The sequence below is a fragment of the Triticum aestivum genome, chromosome 5A (genome assembly GCF_018294505.1).
Source record: "Triticum aestivum cultivar Chinese Spring chromosome 5A, IWGSC CS RefSeq v2.1, whole genome shotgun sequence".
NCBI classification, from domain to species: Eukaryota; Viridiplantae; Streptophyta; class Magnoliopsida; order Poales; family Poaceae; genus Triticum; species Triticum aestivum.
Genome location: NC_057806.1, coordinates 67046573 through 67052981, shown reverse-complemented (window position 1 = coordinate 67052981; position 6409 = coordinate 67046573). Strand labels below are relative to the sequence as shown.

The 6409-nt window shown below is 45.5% G+C and overlaps 1 long non-coding RNA gene across 1 annotated transcript; it reads left to right on the top strand.

Moving 5' to 3' along the window:
* The first annotated feature begins 4845 nt into the window (after positions 1-4845).
* LOC123106598 (uncharacterized) lies at positions 4846-6354 on the top strand. The gene is made up of 2 exons (XR_006451408.1): positions 4846-5913; positions 5994-6354. It is a non-coding gene; the product is annotated as an uncharacterized lncRNA (long non-coding RNA).
* Positions 6355-6409: the final 55 nt, after the last annotated feature.

Below are 6409 nucleotides of genomic sequence, written 5' to 3'. Positions count from 1 at the left end.
CGGAGTAATGGGCCACGGGTAGGCTAACCCAGGCCCAGAACCTTTCAAGACATTGAGGCAAACTACGCCCCTCGAGACCCCAGGACGAAGAGCCGCCTTCTGAGAGTCGGCGGAGAGGCGGCTGACTGCCCACTCACGGCCGAGTCCTAGGGACGACTTCAGGATAAGCCGACTCCTGACTGGCGACTTCCAGAGAAGCCGACCTTGGGGAGTCGGCCCGCGACGCCAACAACCCCCATGCCCTCATAAAGAGGGACGGGATGGGGAGTGGCCATAGTAAGGTCCACTCCCACCTCTTTTCCAAGGGCAGGCGTGGCTACAGTACGCCGTACCCGCAGAGATCTCCGTGCGGCGCGACACTATTGCCTTGCCGGCCCTGACGTCAGCTCCAGAGGGCGGAGTCCTGTGCCCACGACGGCCTGCCGGTACGACCCAGGGATGATGGGTCCCACTAGTCGGCGGGCGTACGAAAGACGGCGAGAGCGCCACTAGTCGGCCCAGATGGGAGTCGGCCCCCAGGAGTCGGCCGACCCCTCCCATGGGCCCCATGCGCCATTAATCAGATGCGACAGGGAGTGACCACAGTGATCGCCCGCCAGACGGTGGAGTTGTCGCCACGACCTCATGACCGAGCCCGCGTCATTAGAGGCACGACTACAGTAATCTACAGCCGGCAAGACCCGCCCGCGGTGGACGCGACCTGTCGGCTCCGTACCGAGTCAATTGGCGGGGCCCACCAGTCGACGGGCCCCAGGAGTCTGCGGATAAGACGGCGGCCAGAGAGACTGACGGCTGGGCCCGCGCCCAGCCGGATTACCATTGTACCCCTAGGGGGTAGGCCTATATAAACCCCCCAGGGCATCCATGCAAAGGGTTAGAATCCATTAGCACCAGACCAGGTCATATAGGAAGGAGAGAGCTAGCCTTGCCTTCTCCTACCTCCAGGAAACAGCTCGAGGAGCAACCGTGTAAACACTTTGCCATAGTGATTATGCGGAGACCCCGCAGAGCAGCAGTAGTGGTATTATCTTCGCGGAGAGCCCCGAAGCTGGGTAAGATTCGCCGGCGTGCATGCCTTCGCCTTATCCCGTTTCCAGGCACCGGCGACGTTCTACTCGCCCCCACCATGATAAGCCATCCTTTGGCATATGTCACACCCAACCCCCGACACATACTTATTGCAAAAATCTACATGTCATCAAAAACCAAGTATTACGTGCATGCTCCTAGGGGGATAGATTGGTAGGAAAAGACCATCGCTCGTTCCCGACCGCCACTCATAAGGAAGACAATCAAATAACACCTCATGTTTAAAATTTGTTACACAACATTTACCATACGTGCATGCTACGGGACTTGCAAACTTCAACACAAGTATTCCTCAAATTGACAACTACTCAACTAGCACAACTTTGATATCACTATCTCCATATCTCAAAACAATCATCAAGTATCAAACTTCTATTAGTATTCAATGCACTTATATGAAAGTTTTTATTATGCCTAAGAGCAAATTGCCATTTTGTTCTAAAGGACTCTCAAAATAAGATAAGTAAAGCATGAGATCAATTATTTCTATAAAATAAAACCACCACCGTGCTCTAAAATATATAAGTGAAGTACTAGAGCAAAAACTATATAGCTCAAAAGATATAAGTAAAGCACATAGAGTATTCTAATAAATTTCAATTCATGTGTGTCTCTCTCAAAAGGTGTGTACAGCATTGATGATTGTGGTAAACTAAAAAGCAAAGACTCAAATCATACAAGACGCTCCAAGCAAAACACATATCATGTGGTGAATAAAAATATAGCACCAAGTAAATGTACCGATAAACGAAGACGAAGGACTGGATGCCTTCCGGGGCATCCGCAAGCTTAGACTTTTTGGTGTCCTTGGATTTTACCTTGGGGTGCCATGGGAATCCCCAAGCTTAGGCTCTTGCCACTCATTGTTCCATAATCCATCAAATCTTTACCCAAAACTTGAAAACTTCACAACACAAAACTTAACAGAAAAATCTCGTGAGCTCATTCTTTATTTATATTGGTGTTAAACCTACTGTATTCCAACTTCTCTATGGTTTATAAACTCTATTACTAGCCATAGATTCATCAAAATAAGCAAACAACCCCCGAAAAACAGAATCTGTCAAAAACAAAACAGTCTGTAGTAATCTGTAGGTTTCGAATACTTCTGGAATCCCAAAAATTTTAAAATAAATTGCTGGACGTAAGGAATTTATCTATTAATCATCTTAAAATTGAATTAAGTAAATATCGCTCTCCAGTAAAAAACGGCAGCAATTCTCGCGAGCGCTAAAGTTTCTGTTTTTTACAGCAAGATCAAAAAGACTTTTCCCAAGTCTTTCCAACGGTTCTACTTGGCACAAACACTAATTAAACACAAAAAACACAACCAAAACAGAGTCTAGATAAATTATTTATTACTAAACAGGAACAAAAAGCAAGGAACAAAAATAAAATTGGGTTGCCTCCCAACAAGCGCTATCGTTTAACGCCCCTGGCTAGGCATAAAAGCGAGGATAGATTTAGGTATTGCCATCTTTTGTAGGACATCCATAAGTGGCTCTCATAATAGATTCATAAGGTAATTTAATTTTCTTTCTAGGGAAGTGTTCCATGTCTTTCCTTAACGGAAATTGGAATCTAATATTCCCTTCCTTCATATCAATAATTGCACCAATCGTTCTAAGAAAAGGTCTATCAAGAATAATTGGACATGAATGATTGCAATCTAAATGAAGAACAATAAAATCTACGGGCACATAATTCCTATTTGCAACAATAAGAACACCATTAATATTTCCCATAGGTTTCTTAATAGTGAAATCCACAAGGTGCAAGTTTAAAGAACAGTCATCAAATTCACGGAAACCTAGCAAACCACACTAAGTTTTTGGGATCGTGGAAACACTAGCACCCAAATCACACAAAGCATAGCATTCATAATCTTTAATTTTAATTTTAATAGTAGGTCCCCACTCATCATAAAGTTTTATAGGGATAGAAACTTCCAACTCAAGTTTTTCTTTATTAGATTGCATAAAAGTATCAACGATGTGTTTAGTAAAAGCTTTATTTTGACTATAAGCATGAGTAGAATTTAGCACGGATTGCAACAAGAAAATACAATATATCAAAAAACAATTATCTTTCCCTAATTTTTTTATTAATAATAAAGCACGGATTGATTCCGTGGGTTCATCGTCACAATACGCTTCTTCCCGTGAATTTACGCTTTCAGTTTTTTTTCAACGCGTCTATATTTATTTTCTATATCTAAGGTGATACAATCTATCTATATATCCTCCGCTGCGTTGTTCTTTTTCCTGCTGCCCCCGTAATTTTTTAGGAAAAGCACGTCCGTCACCGTGGATGACGCTGGCCGGCTGGCCCTTGGAGATGTAGGCATGTCGTGTGCTTGCAGCGAAGAACAACAAAGCATGCATGCGCCGTGCACGTCGCCGTGGCCGCCGTCCATGAACTTTGCCGCTGCTCGTAGCTAGATTCGCTAGCCCGGCTAGAGCCTAAATCGCCATCGTCTCCGGCCAGCGCCGCCGCCGCAGCCACAATTGCTACACCAAACGCAAAGATCTCATCGTTTTTCCACCTTTTCTCTCCTACTTCCTTCCTTGACATGCCGGCCGGCGAGGGCAGAATCGTTCTAGCTAGGCGTGCTTGCATCCCGTCGCCGTCAGCTCGCCGCGGACCTCCATCGTACGGTACGGGGTGCTTTCTCTCTGCCACGCGCACATACGCATAGTTCCTGTACGGCACAATCCTCGTCAGCCCGGAGTGCTCCCACGCCACCGCGCCTTCACCGCCGGACACATGCCTGCGTTGCCACGAAAGATCCATGCCTTCTTACTTAATTCGTCCCTCGTGCAGCTGGTGATGGTGGAAAAGCACCGACCGACCCAACACCGTCCACCTCCCGGACTAATAAGACGCGCACAGCCCAAGACGGCGTACATCCACGGAGACATGGGCGCGCGACGAGGCACCGGCTGGCTAGCGCAGGAGCCGTAGGCATTGGTCCCAGCCAGGCGCGTGCAGCGAGCGACCACACGATGGCGAGGCAGGTGCAAAAGCAGCTGTTCGAAAAGATTGGATCTTGCTTCAGCTTGGTACGTGCATGTGCATGATCAACCAAACAAACAACACACATGAGCCATTTTGATCGACCGATCGATCGAGAAGTAGAACGCTCACATGTACTGTATCAGCTACGTGCGTGCATGCATGGTGTAGCAGCTTTGAGGCCATCAGCTGGGGGTCTCTCTTATTGCTCTGCATCTCACAAACCTACGTCCACCTACAAAAATAGCTCATGCACACGTACGTGTATATGCACATGCACGTGAAAAAAATAGATTTGATCGATTAGTTAATTATTACTCTCTTTGTTTTTAAATATAAGTCTTTCTAGAAATTTCAATATGGACGAGCAAAATGAATGAATCTACATTTTAAAATATGTCTATATATATCCGTATGTAGTTTCTATTGTAATCTTTAAATGGTGTGGCTAGGTCTAAGTCGACTGAGACTTGACCAAATCTAAGTCAAGTGACGTAACATGAAAGAAACAAAAATAAAATTTTACACGGATCTTCATGTAAGATCCTGCGGATATAGCGTCGACTGAGACAGACTATATCTATATCTCTCCCTATAATATAATATAATATAATATAATATAATATAATATAATATAATAATAATAATAATAATAATAATAATAATAAAGCACGGATTGAGTGTCCGGGTTCACCGTCGCGTCCTTTTTACACAAAGGTCTCTGTAGTTTTTAGGTATTAAACCCGCAGTGCTTTTTACGTGTGTAACAGTGAGCAATTGACGGAAATAAAATACGGATTCGACGCCCCTCACCCCCGAGCGACACGCCCTTCTTTTCGCAGCGACTCTTCCAAAAAAATCCCCTTTCATCTCCCCACCGCTGCCCGTCCCCATCTGCCGTCTCCCTCTTGCCCCTCGGCGACACCGGCCGGCGGCGGCGACGGACGGCATGGATCCAGAGTTGTGCCCCTGGTTATCCCCATCTCTCGCACCCGATGAAGGCCTCCCCACAGGCGCTACAACACGAACTCCCCCTCATGGCGGCGACGCCGCGGCAGTGCGGCGGCCGATTGGCGCAGGTACCGGTTCTAGGACGAGATGGGGCCGCCGACCTCGAACTTACAATCCTTGGCGGCGCCAGCCCATCCCCTAAGCGCCAAGCACTGAGAGGACGTGCTCTTATTCGGCGACAATATGGCTACTATAGCGGCGTGCACATCCAGGCATGCCATATCCTTTCTCTGCTTGGACCCCTCTGTTTGATTGACCAAGTAGGAAAACAATTGGCCACCAGAAATCATGCGGACACCAAACCTCCCCTGATTTCTGAAGGAGCAGCTTCAGCGATGTAAACTGGTGCTGATACTATTCCACACCCAAATCCAACAAAGAGCCTTCCATGAATCAAAACATAACCTGCAGCAGCTCACATAACCAGTAAACCAAGTGCGAACATCATGTCAGCAAGAAGAGTAGACTTTCATACGACCGTAGGCATGGCTTACGTAATGACATTCTAACAATGGTTTACTGAAGAAGAAACAAACTTAGTATCTATGGACGAACACCATCTGTTAATGACCAGTAGTCGGTTGTTTAGATTGAACGTGCAAGAATAGATTGTCTTTGACAGCAGGAAATTCGTCCCAAATATACAGAAGGGCTCATGATATGACACGTGGCAGTAGTTATGCATAAAAATTGTACTGTTATTTGACTTATTTCAGGAAAGTATCACAAGTTCCTAGGTGTGCAGCAATCGCAGAAGCAGTGGAGAACAAGATCCTTCATAGCTTCTTGGAGAAGGAGGTTTTTCTTTTTATTTCTGAACTCTTCTGCTATTTTCTTCATTCCGAATTTCAACTTCTCAAGGTTTCTTGTCTTTACAGGATTTCGGAGAGCATGTACAACCAGATGGCAAAGTCGATGTTATCATTCACTGACTGCCGCCTTCATAGGAAAATCAACGAGCATGTTGCTGCAGCTTAAAGCCTTAAATACTTCTGCTCCTAGCTAGCTATAAAATTAGAGCAGATACATGTATAGGTATAGTAGCATCTGTTGCTTTAAGTTAAAAGTCTAAAGTTATTTTAATCTTGCTTGCACATTATTAGAAGGTAGTTGGAAAAGGCATATGTCATTATTTTTAGGAGTTGAGAAACTACTTGTCTTCCTATCATGGCTGCAAGCTGAATGTAAGAAACTAGCAATAGATTGAAATTTGCGAGAGCAGATGCATTGTTTGGTGTATGGAGGCCGGGGCTATATTTTCGTTCTTTTCATATATGAATATTTTATTATTATT